The sequence below is a fragment of the Pseudophryne corroboree genome, chromosome 4 (assembly GCF_028390025.1).
Source record: "Pseudophryne corroboree isolate aPseCor3 chromosome 4, aPseCor3.hap2, whole genome shotgun sequence".
Classification (NCBI taxonomy): domain Eukaryota; kingdom Metazoa; phylum Chordata; class Amphibia; order Anura; family Myobatrachidae; genus Pseudophryne; species Pseudophryne corroboree.
In genome coordinates this window covers 842,745,395-842,758,621 of record NC_086447.1, presented here as the reverse complement: position 1 = coordinate 842,758,621, position 13,227 = coordinate 842,745,395, and the positions used below count along the sequence as shown (strand labels likewise).

The window sequence follows — 13,227 nt, the reverse complement described above, 5'->3', positions numbered from 1 at the left end:
AAGTGCGGATTATCTGCAATACTTGTACATAGTTACAAAAATCGGGTTATTATTGTTGTGAGCCATCTTTTCAGAGGCTCTGCTGTTATCATACTGTTAACTGGGTTCAGATCACAAGTTGTACGGTGTGATTGGTGTGGCTGGTATGAGTCTTACCCGGGATTCAAAATTCCTCCCTTATTGTGTACGCTCGTCCGGGCACAGTACCTAACTGGAGTCTGGAGGAGGGTCATAGGGGGAGGAGCCAGTACACACCACCTGATCGTAAAGCTTTACTTTTTGTGCCCTGTCTCCTGCGGAGCCGCTATTCCCCATGGTCCTTTCAGGAACCCCAGCATCCACTACGGACTCCGAGAAATAGAATTATCGGTAAGTAAATTCTTATTTTTTCTCCACATAAATATAGCTAAGGGTAAATTTATAATGCTCTAAGCTTAGCAAGACCTCTGCTTCAAGGTCAGCCGGTATTGATCCAGTGGGATAAAACATCACGGCAGTCGCCCACGTAAATAGACAGGGCGGCGCAAGAAGCAGGAGGGCAGTGGCAAAAACTGCAAGGACTTTTCGCTGGGCGGAAAATCATGTGATAGCACTGTCAGCAGTGTTTCATTCCGGGAATGGAAACTGGGAAGCAGACTTCCTCAGTAGGCACGACCTCCACCCGGCAGAGTGGGAACTTCATGGGGAAGTTTTCCACATAATTGTAAACCGTTGGGAATTACCAAAGGTGGACATGATGGCGTCCCGTCTGAACAAAAAACGGGACAGGTATTGCGCCAGGTTAAGAGACCCTCAGGCAATAGCTGTGGACGTTCTGGTAACACCGTGGGTGTACCAGTCGGTGTATGTGTTCCATCCTCTGCTTTTCATACCTAAGGTACTGAGAATTATAAGACGTAGAGGAGTAAGAACTATACTCATGGCTCCGGATTGGCCAAGAAGGACTTGGTACCCGGAACTTCAAGAGATGCTCACAGAGGACTTATGGCCTCTGCCGCTAAGAAGGGACTTGTTTCAGCAAGTACCATGTCTGTTCCAAGACTTACCGCAGCTGCATTTGACGGCATGGCGGTGGAACGCCGGATCCTAAGGGAAAAGGCATTCAGGAAGAGGTCATTCCTACCCTGGTCAAAGCCAGAAAGGAGGTGACCGCACAACATTATCACCACATGTGGCGAAAATATGTTGCGTGGTGTGAGGCCAGGAAGGCCCCACGAAGAAATTTAAACTCGGTCGATTCCTGCATTTCTTGCAAACAGGAGTGTCTATGGGCCTCAAATTGGGGTCCATTAAGGTTCAAATTTCGGCCCTGTCGATTTTTCTTCCAGAAAGAAGTGGCTTCAGTTCCTGAAGTCCAGAAGTTTGTCAAGGGAGTATTGCATATACAACCCCCTTTTGTGCCTCCAGTGGCACTGTGGGATCTCAACGTAGTTCTGGGATTCCTCAAAACACATTGGTTTAAAACCAGTCAAATCTGTGGATTTGAAGCATCTCACATGAAAAGTGAACATGCTCTTGGACCTGGCCTGGACCAGGCGAGTGTCAAATTGGTGGTTTTTTTCTCAAAAAAGCCCATATCTGTTTGTCCATTCGGACAGGGCAGAGCTGCGGACTCGTCCCCAGTTCTCTCCCTAAGGTGGTGTCAGTGTTTCACCTGAACCAGCTTATTGTGGTGTCTTGCGCCTACTAGGGACTTGGAGGACTCCAAGTTACTAGATGTGGTCAGGGCCCTGAAAATATAGGTTCCAGGACGGCTGGAGTCAGGAAAACTGACTTGCTGTTATCCTGTATGCACCCAACAAACTGGGTGCTCTTGCTTTTAAGCAGACTTTTGCTAGTTGGATGTGTAATACAATTCAGCTTGCACATTCTGTGGCAGGCCTGCCACAGCCAAAATATGTAAATGCCCATTCCACAAGGAAGGTGGGCTCATCTTGGGCGGCTGCCCGAGGGGTCTCGGCTTTACAACTTTGCCGAGCGGCTATTTAGTCAGGGGCAAACACGTTTGTAAAATCCTACAAATTTGATACCCTGGCTAAGGAGGACCTGGAGTTCTCTCATTCGGTGCTGCAGAGTCATCCGCACTCTCCCGCCCGTTTGGGAGCTTTGGTATAATCCCCATGGTCCTTTCAGGAACCCCAGCATCCACTAGGACGATAGAGAAAATAAGAATTTACTTACCGATAATTCTATTTCTCGGAGTCCGTAGTGGATGCTGGGCGCCCATCCCAAGTGCGGATTATCTGCATTACTTGTACATAGTTACAAAAATCGGGTTATTATTGTTGTGAGCCATCTTTTCAGAGGCTCCGCTGTTATCATACTGTTAACTGGGTTCAGATCACAGGTTGTACAGTGTGATTGGTGTGGCTGGTATGAGTCTTACCCGGGATTCATAAATCCTTCCTTATTGTGTACGCTCGTCCGGGCACAGTATCCTAACTGAGGCTTGGAGGAGGGTCATAGGGGGAGGAGCCAGTGCACACCACCTGATCCTAAAGCTTTACTTTTTGTGCCCTGTCTCCTGCGGAGCCGCTATTCCCCATGGTCCTTTCAGGAACCCCAGCATCCACTACGGACTCCGAGAAATAGAATTATCGGTAAGTAAATTCTTATTTTCTGCTGCAGGGTACACTGGGCTCCACAAGGATAGACATTGGAGTGTAGAGTAGGATCTTGATCCGAGGCACCAACAGGCTCAAAGCTTTGACTGTTCCCAGAATGCACAGCGCCGCCTCCTCTATAACCCCGCCTCCCTGCACAGGAGCTCAGTTTTGTAGTTGGTGCTGCAGTAAGCAGGCACATAACAGAGGGGCTGCTCCAGGCAGCCCTAAGAAAGGCTTTTTTTGAAGAAAAAGGTGAAGACTACAAGGGCAGCAGCGGTGGTAAATGTCAGAAGACATTCACTGCTGCAGCTCCAACTCTCCCCAGCGGCGCTGTACACTCCCAGGCCCTGGTTGCCGGGTAACTACAGCAGGAGGCTCCGGTTTTCTTCACAGTCGGGCACACACGACGGGGGCTCTCCGGGATCGCGTGGCCGCGCTTCGGGAGGTGGTAAGTGGGTCCCGCTTGCGGGACCCGGTCTTTATCGCGATCTGGCGCGGTCAGTGGGAGGCGGCCCGCGTGCGCTGGCGGTGGACACTGTGGCAGTACAGGCGATCCCACTAGATCACCAGGGCATGGGTGCAGGTCAGGTTTTCTCTCTAAACCATTTTCAGTAGCCCACAGTACCCGGTGATTTTGCCAGCAGGGGGATAAGGCTTAGACCTGAAGCTCCTCCCCCAGCCCTAGAGCGCCATTTCCCGCAAATGTTCCCGCCCTGGAGCTGCATATCTGTCTCTCCCTCACTCCCTGTCAGTGTCTGGGCGCCATTATATCTCAGCTTCACTGTTCCTGGGACTGCTTGGGCAAATCCTCCTGTGTAAAGCAGCCTGGTTGTCAGTGCTGTGACTTTACATGACACTTAAGTATTCTACCTGCCTTTTTAGACAGTGCTAGTTAAGAAAGAGTGCATTTAGTCAGGGTTTTCTAGTACAATTACCCTGTGATATACATCCAGTTCTTACTGTGCAGTGTTATATCTATTGACTACATAGCTATATATGGGTTCACTACGGTATGCCGGCGGTCGGGCTCCCGGCGACCAGCATACCGGCGCCAGGAGCCCGACCGCCGGCTTACAGACAGTGTGGCGAGCGCAAATGAGCCCGTTGCGGGCTCGCTGCGGGCACGGTGGCGCGCTATGCGGGCACGATGGCGCACTATGCGCGCCACGCTATTTTATTCTCCCTCCAGGGGGCTTGTGGACCCCCACGAGGGAGAATAAGTGTCGGTATGCCTGCTGTCGGGATCCCGGCGCCGGTATACTGTGCGCCGGGATCCCGACAGCCGGCATACTGAAGACTATATATATATATATATATATATATATATATATACAAGCTAGTCCAGTGCAGTATTATTGTTAGTAATAACCTCTGCATTGTACAAACTGTGACTATCTGTGTGTGCATTAGCTAGCTGAGTGGTGTCCATTTCGTGTCTTTCACTCAACTTGCTAACCCTATATTCTATAACCTGAGGGGGCTTGCTGCGTCAGGTTTTATAGGATTTTCACAAAGAAATACTTTAATACGTATTTTTCTATGTGATTTAGTCACTGTATCTCTCCTTTATCTCTGCTAGTGCTGACTACAGTGCGCAGGGGTTTGGGTAAGAGGTATTGTGCTGCTGATAATTGTACTAAGTTACCTGATACTGCAAGTTATATCATGTCTGCTTCTGAGGGTAACGGCTCTGGGTCTGAACACGCTACAGGTGTTGCTGAAGCCACAGACCCCTATGAGGAAAATATAGCAGCTGGGGGCTCTGGTTCTGGGGGCTCCTTGCCCACCAGTGGGACTGTGGCAATGGGGGTACATAATGACCCACCATGGGCCGCTTTTTCCACGCTTCTACATACGCTAGTTAATAAATTAACACCCCCTATGGGACTCCCTATGCCGGTACAGCCGTATGTGGTCCCTGCAGCTAACCCGCTGTGGGCGGACGATTTATCTGCTCAATTGAGGAAGCTGAACCAGTCCCTGACTACTAAAAAGTCTGACCATCGCTCGCCTAAGCCCAAGGGGTCCTCTAAGCGAGCTCTTGTCTCCTCACAATCCACTGCTGTCACTGACACCTCGTCTGATGAAGACGGCACTTACACTAACCCCACAGGTTCTGACTCGGATACGGCTGATGGGGAGGGTAGTTCACATGTGGATGTTCCTGATCTTTTGGAGGCTATTAAGTTGATTCTGCAGATTACGGAAGATCCCGAGCCATCCGTCACTCCTAAGAAACCAGATAGGTTCAAGCGTCAGAAGGTGGTTAAACAAGTTTTACCTCACTCTGACCACCTAGTGGATATACGTCAGGAACCCTGGGAAAACCGGGTACGAAGTTTGTGCCTCAAAAGAAGATGCTGGCTCGCTATCCCCTCGCACCAGAGCTGTCTAAGAATTGGGAAACGCCTCCTCCAGTAGACTCACATGTGGCTAGGATGGTGGTTTCCTCAGCTCTACCTGTCACTACCGTCACGTCTCTAAAAGAGCCTACGGATAAACGTGTGGAGGGCTGTCTGAAAGGTATTTACACCCTCACGGGTGCTGCACAAAGGCCCACTATTGCAGCAACATGGGCTGCAGAGGCTATTGAAGCATGGGCCTTGGAGTTAGAAGCTGAAATCTCTTCCATGCTGGGCAATGCTTGTCTTATATTGTCACAGCTTCTCGCTATATTAAAGAGACGGCTTCTGATGCCGGTATCCTAGCAGCCAAGGCCTCTACTACGTCAGTCCTGGCTCACCGGATATTGTGGCTGAGATCCTGGTCTGTGGATCTGGACTCTAGAAAAACCCTGGAGGTACTCCCTTTCAAGGGAGATATTCTGTTTGGGGAGGACTTAAATAAGATTGTGGCTGACTTGGCTTCTGCCAAGTACCGCTCCCTCTGTGTCGAAGGCTAAAGGTACTTCCTTTCGTCCTTCAGGTAAAGCAAAAGGTCAGGCGTACAACAAGCAGGCCCGCACTTCCAAACCTGGTAAGCCAAAGCCCAAAAGAGCCTGGGCGGCCAGTCAGCCAGCTTCCAAGACCGATAAGCCTGCCGCATGACGGGGCGGGCCTCCCCCTGGGGGATCCCAGGGTGGGGGCCGGCTTCTAGGGTATACCCAGGAATGGTTGAAGACCACTTCAGATTCCTGGGTACGGGAAGTCGTCACTCGAGGTTACGCCATAGCCTTCAAAAACCGACCCCCTCATCGATTTTACCAAACAGACGTCCCGTTGGACCAGACAGAGGCAAACACTCTACATTCGGTGGTACAGACCCTCCTGGATACAGGAGTCGTAGTACAGGTGCCTCTTGCGCAGAGGGGCTGGGGGTACTATTCTCTGCTGTTTCTAGTCCCGAAACCGAATGGGTCCTGGGAGCGCTATTGGACACTCGCAACCAGTGGTTGTTCTTGTCTCAGGAGAAAGTCCTGAAGCTTCAGGACAGGATTCGTTGCTTCCTTTCTCGTCCGCAAGTGTCGATACATTCGGCGATGCAGGTGCTGGGCCTCATGGTATCAGCATTCCACATGGTGGAGTATGCTCAATTCCATTCTCGCACCCTCCAGAAGCTGATTCTAGCCAAGTGGGACGGCCTGCTTCACCGGATCAGGTCTCACATGATCTCATTGACTCCGGAAGTCCGTCTGTCGCTGCTCTGGTGGCTCCAGGACCGACAATTGTGCAGGGGCCGTCCATTCTGGATATCCAACTGGGTCCTGTTGACGACAGATGCCAGTCTAAGAGGTTGGGGCGCGGTGCTGGAGCAGCACTTCCTTCAGGGTCGGTGGACCAAGGAGGAATCCCTCCTCTCGATCAACATTCTGGAATTGCGGGCGGTCTTCAATGCATTGAACCTGGCCCAGCATTTAATTCAGAACCGTCCTGTTCAAGTACAGTCATACAACGCCACCACAGTGGCTTATATAAATCATCAAGGCGGCACTCGAAGCCGTTTGGCAATGAAGGAAGTCTCACGGATTTTACATTGGGCAGAACGCCATCTACCGGCCATATCGGCAATATTCATTCCGGGAGTCCTGAATTGGGAAGCTGACTTTCTCAGTCGTCAGGATGTACATGCCGGCGAGTGGGGCCTCCATCCAGAAGTGTTTCAACTCCTAGTGGAAAAGTGGGGCCTTCCAGACGTAGATCTGATGGCGTCTCGACACAATCACAAGGTTCCGGTCTTCGGAACAAGGACAAGGGATCCTCAAGCAGCATTCGTGGATGCGCTGGCGGTGCCGTGGAGGTTTCGGCTGCCGTACGTGTTCCCTCCGGTGTCACTCCTGCCCAGGGTAATTCGGAAGTTCAAGCAAGAAAAAGGACATCTGCTTCTCATAGCTCCAGCGTGGCCCAGACAGCACTGGTTCTCAGACCTGCAAGGCCTATCGTCAGAGCGTCCAATTCTACTTCCACAACACCCAGACCTCCTCGTTCAGGGCCCTTATGTCTACCAGGACCTAGCCCGGCTGTCTTTGACGGCGTGGCTCTTGAAGCTTCCGTCTTAAGGGCTAAAGGGTTTTCTGAGGCGGTCATTCAAACTATGTTGCGGGCCCGGAAACCGGCTTCGGCTCGGATTTACTATATGGTCTGGCATTCTTACTTTGTTTGGTGCGCATCTAACGATTATAACGCTTCCAAGTTTAGTATAGCCAAGTTGTTGGCTTTTCTTCAGCAGGGCCTGGACTTAGGCTTCGTCTGGCCTCCCTCAAGGTTCAAATATCTGCCTAGTCGTGTGGTTTCAGAGAAAAATTGCGGCCTTACCTGATGTGCATACCTTTACTCAGGGTGTGTTGCGTAACCAGCCTCCATATGTCCCGCCTGTGGCTCCTTGGGATTGTCGGTGGTTTTGGAGGCGTTACAAAAGTCTCCGTTTGAACCTCTTGGTTCAGCTGATCTTAAGTGGCTTTCCCTTAAGGTGGTGTTTCTGCTGGCTATTGCCTCAGCTAGAAGATTGTCGGATTTGGGTGCCTTGTCCTGTAGTTCCCCATATCTGATATTTCACCGTGACCGGGCGGTTCTTAGGACTCCAAGGATTCTTTCCCCTTTATCAAGAAGTGCCTAAAGGGGAATCCTTGAAACGTGTTGAAGTTATCCATGCTGTGACGAACATCTACCCCCCATGGGACGCTGTTGCTGCAGTTTTTATGTTTGTTCTATTTTATGAATAAAACCAGTGTATTTTTATGTACGTTGGTTTGGCTGCTTCCTGTCCATTACGTATGGGGGTCGTTTGAAAGAAACATTTCAGTGCATTCGAGACAGAAATTAAATTTAAGTGTCATTTTGTGTGACCGCTATTTGTGATAGAATTGATTCCACCCAGACCTGTTTAAAGACACCTTTTAAGGAACGCGAGGTTGAACTGCTATGTAAGTGTCTTTTCAACCCCACGTTAACACCTGTGCACTGATATGGAGGAAGCCACAAAAGTTTGGAGTGGATTTGCATTATTTTTTTTAAAGTTTTAATTCTTTAGATAGCGCCTGTTTTCAATCATCTTTGTATTTGTTGTATATGTTTGTGGGGATTTTGGAGGGTGAATCCCATCGATTTTAAACGGCAGCTTGAAATTGCAGCGCAGGACAACATACACATATTTTTCTTGGTTCTTAGGACTCGTACCGGATACTTACCTAAGGTGGTTTCTTCCACCTTAAACAGGAGATTGTGGTTCCGGCACTTGTTTCTCCTGATCTGTCTTCCAAAGAGAGATCTTTGGATGTGGTACGGGCTCTCCGTATCTATGTGAAGAGAACTGCTTCTGTTAGGAAATCTGATTCTCTATTTGTGCTATTTGGATTTCACAAACGGGGCTGGCCTGCTCACAAGCAAACTTTGGCCAGGTGGATTAGAATGGTGATTGCACATGCTTATGTGAGGGCGGGCCTCTCTGCTCCTGCTCACATTACGGCCCATTCTACTCGGTCTGTTGGACCTTCTCGGGCCGCCCGCCGTGGTGCGACCCTTGAACAATTGTGCAAGGCGGCTACGTGGTCATCTGTGAACACGTTCATAAGGTTCTATGCCTTCGATACTGTCGCTTCCCAGGATGCTTCCTTTGGACGCAGGGTTCTTGTGCCCGCTACAGTGTGTCCCCTCCCATAAGGAACTGCTTTAGGACATCCCCAATGTCTATCCTTGTGGAGCCCAGTGTACCCCGCAGCAGAAAACGAGATTTATGGTAAGAACTTACCTTTGTTAAAACTCTTCCTGCGAGGTACACTGGGCTCCACAAGGCGCCCACCCTGACGCACTTAGCTTCTTTGGGTTGGTATGGCATTAGCCGCTGACACTTCTCTTGTCGTGAGAGTGTGGTGTATGTGGCTACTAACCGTTGTCGTCTCTTTTCCTGCTACTGCATTGGTCTGGTTAACTAAAAACTGAGCTCCTGTGCAGGGAGGCGGGGTTATAGAGGAGGCGGCGCTGTGCATTCTGGTAACAGTCAAAGCTTTGAGCCTGTTGGTGCCTCGGATCAAGATCCTACTCTACACTCCAATGTCTATCCTTGTGGAGCCCAGTGTACCTCGCAGAAAGAGATTTAACAAAGGTAAGTTCTTACCATAATTCTCGTTTTACGATCACAATCTAAGGCATGCAGGGGGATGGCTAGCACAGGGCTAGTCCGCCCGGCATTCTTGGACCTACCAGTCCCCCCCCCCGAGTAGGTCCCTGCCTAGGTAGGAGGCGGGCAGCTACCCGCTATGTTTTGGGTCCGGACACGCCTGCATTGTTCGGACCGCCCCCCCCCCTCCCCCAACGCCGCCAAACCCCTCCCCAACGCTGCCAACACACCCGTGACCGCGATTGCACCAGTAAGAGGCTTTCGCATCTCACTGTGTGCGCACGTGTAGTGCGACCGCTGCTCGTGCGCACACCAGACTGTGAACGCTGCTGCATGCAGCGATCCAGTCTGAATTACCCCCTTAGTTCCATGAACACATTGTGGGAGCAGTTACTTCAGGTTTGCATTCATCTCTTCATCAGGCCATTCATACATCTGCATTTGATTAGCAGTTTCCAAATTGTTGCAGATTGTTGTTATGCTTCAGCAACAGGAATTGTGGTACCTTTTAGTGATGTACAGAATATGTACCTGTATTTCTGTGTAACACTTTGCATGGTTTGCTTTGGCAGAGGGATGGAAGAGAGAGGAGCAGCGCCCAGCCAGACGTCTGAATGTAGCAGTGTCTTGGATCTGTCCTGTACGTATGATATATCAGAAGGGCTCCTGCAACAGGAGCCTTCACCTGGAACATTGGGAGAAGATTTATGTCTTGATCTATCTCCTGCTTTATCGCTGCCATCACAGAGCAATACAGGTGAGGTAAAGAATTCTAAATAATGATGATAATCCTAAATAAAGGAAATCAATTCAGGCACTTCAGTTATTGTGAAACCACACTAATGCAATATATAAATAATATACAGTAGATTGCAGCTCTCTTGGGGTATTCTGATATTCCTGGATAAAACTAATGTAGTCTATAAGAAATAGACCGTGAAAGAGAGCGTGTGTGTGTGTGTGTGTGTGTGTGTGTGTGTGTGTGTATATATATATATATATATATATATATATATATATATATATATATATACACACTGCTCAGAAAAATAAAAATAAAGGGAACACTATAATAACACATCCTAGATCTGAATGAATGAAATATTCTTATTAAATGCTTTGTTCTTTACATAGTTGAATGTGCTGACAACAAAATCACACAAAAATTATCAATGGAAATCAAATTTATTAACCCATGAAGGTCTGGATTGGGAGTCACACTCAAAATTTTAGTGGAAAAACACACTACAGGCTGATCCAACTTTGATGTAATGTCCTTAAAACAAGTCAAAATGAGGCTCAGTAGTGTGCGCAGCTCCTGCGGCTGGCCTGGAGTAGTTTGTCGCTGCCACTGGCCGTAGCGACTGCATGAGATGTCACGTAGCCGCTGTGGCCCGCCCCCCCCAACGGTCCGGCCATGCCTGCGTTGGCCGGACCGCGCCTCCTAACGTCGCCGTTCAGCCCCCTCCCGCCCAGCGACCGCCTCTGACTCAGAGGCAATCGCTAGGCAGCGACGAGTGCCATGCGCCGGTTCCGACACGATTGCTGCACTGCGACAAACTGCAGCGAGCGATCGGGTCGAATTTGAAGTATCTAGGCCAATCCCACCTCACAATGTATCATATTTAGTGTCATTTTGTAGTTAAAATAGCAGCGAGTAATATGGGCACCCCATTTTCTAGATCAGCAAATTATTCCCAATTATGTAAATTCGAGTTATATGCGCAAGTCAGGGAGGATCCTAGCCTCAAGTATCTATCCAGCCAATTAGCAGGGACTTATGTGACTTTACCCATGGTGTGATACTCTGCTGATAAAGGTATGATCACCTGTTCTGCGTTCAGACTTTGGAGAATCTGTGCTTGGCATAGATGTTTGAAACCTGTAGTCTCTGCAATTTCCTTCTGTTTCTCCCGGGACAGATTGGCTGTGTGTCATGTTTATTTTGTTTGCTTGCCTGTATGTATTTTGTAACCGTTTCTTGTTGGCATTCTTTTCTAAATAAGCACTGTACCTTTTTGTAAATATAGCTGTTCTTTGTTTAGTTAATTCATATATGTTCCCAGAACCCAAGTGAGACCGCAAGACTATGTAATAGACTGTTATTATTTGCTGAAGCAGGTGGCAAACCGCGTATTGGCCCTCATTCCGAGTTGATCGCTCACTAGCTGCTTTTAGCAGCCGTGCAAACGCTAGGCCGCCGCCCTCTGGGAGTGTATCTTAGCTTAGCAGAAGTGCGACCGAAAGGATCGCACAGCGGCTACAAAAAAATATTGTGCATTTTCTGAGCAGCTCCAGACCTGCTCCTAGCTTGCGATCACTTCAGACTGTTTAGTTCCTGTTTTGACGTCACAAACACGCCCTGCGTTCGGCCAGCCACGCCTGCGTTCTCCCAGGCACACCTGCGTTTGTATCTGACACGCCTGCGTTTTTCAGCACACTCCCTGAAAACGGTCAGTTACCTCCCAGAAACACCCCTTTCCTGCCAATCACTCTGCGGCCAGCAGTGCGACTGAAAAGCGTCACTAGACCTTGTGTGAAACTACTTTGGCTGTTGTGAAAGTACATCGCGCATGCGCATTGCGCCGCATGCGCAGAAGTGCCGCTTTTATGCCTAATCAACAACTCAGAATGACCCCCATTGTGTGAATGTTGGGGTTGTCGTGCTTGTGCACTTGTTATTTAGAGGTGACCCATGACACCTTTTTTAATGTTATCGTGGGTGATGGCAGCTGAGTGTGTTGAATTACTGCGCTCTGACCAGTCTTTTGAGCGCAGGGTCCTTCCGAACTGTCCCTAAAAGATTTGTGTGTGAGTGGAGTGGAGTCTTGGTTGATATTATGTGTTCTGTTTTTTTCGTTTGCTGTTATGTCTGTATGTGGTAAATGATCTACTCCTTACTCTATAATATTTTTTATGCTCGCTTTGTTAGTCTCTGGAGCCTACACTAATTTGTATTGTGCTGGAGGTGAAGAACTTGTAGGGCTGGATCAGCCTCTCATTCCCTTTGTCAGAACAGAGAAATCTAGAATAAAGATACAAAAACGGTAATGGAGAACAGGATGAGGCATTTTGATGCACTTGATAAATGTTACCTCTAATCCGATGCTATGGGTAACTTTTCCACTTCTCCACTCTCTACTCTGCTTGATACATCTCCCCATTATACAGGACACACTTCACACTTAGGGAGGAATTCAGTTGCCGGCGAATCCTTCACCCGGCCGAATGTACGCGGCACTTGCTGCACTTTGCGGCAGTGGAATCTCGCACTAAAGTTTCTCTATCGTCCTAGTGGATGCTGGGGTTCCTGAAAGGACCATGGGGAATAGCGGCTCCGCAGGAGACAGGGCACAAAAGTAAAGCTTTCCGATCAGGTGGTGTGCACTGGCTCCTCCCCCTATGGCCCTCCTCCAAGCCAGTTAGATTTTTGTGCCCGGCCGAGAAGGGTGCAATCTAGGTGGCTCTCCTAAAGAGCTGCTTAGAAAAGTTTAGCTTAGGTTTTTTATTTTACAGTGAGTCCTGCTGGCAACAGGATCACTGCAACGAGGGACTTAGGGGAGAAGAAGTGAACTCACCTGCGTGCAGGATGGATTGGCTTCTTGGCTACTGGACATCAGCTCCAGAGGGACGATCACAGGTACAGCCTGGATGGTCACCGGAGCCTTGCCGCCGGCCCCCTTGCAGATGCTGAAATAAGAAGAGGTCCAGAATCGGCGGCAGAAGACTCCTCAGTCTTCTAAAGGTAGCGCACAGCACTGCAGCTGTGCGCCATTTTCCTCTCAGCACACTTCACACGGCAGTCACTGAGGGTACAGGGCGCTGGGAGGGGGGCGCCCTGGGAGGCAAATGAAAACCTATTTTGGCTAAAAATACCTCACATATAGCCTCCGGAGGCTATATGGAGATATTTAACCCCTGCCAGAATCCGTTAAGAGCGGGAGACGAGGCCGCCGAAAAAGGGGCGGGGCCTATCTCCTCAGCACACAGCGCCATTTTCCCTCACAGAAAGGCTGGAGGGAAGGCTCCCAGGCTCTCCCCTGCACTGCACTACAGAAACAGGGTTAAA

At 49.4% G+C, this 13,227-nt stretch overlaps 1 long non-coding RNA gene across 1 annotated transcript in view; it reads left to right on the top strand.

The window, feature by feature from the left end:
* Positions 1-13,227, top strand: part of LOC134911822 (uncharacterized) — a 91,651-nt gene that overhangs the window by 34,157 nt on the left and 44,267 nt on the right. Inside the window, exon 2 of the long non-coding RNA XR_010176872.1 lies at positions 9,731-9,915. This is a non-coding gene — a long non-coding RNA (uncharacterized LOC134911822). The remainder of the gene's footprint in view (positions 1-9,730; positions 9,916-13,227) is intronic.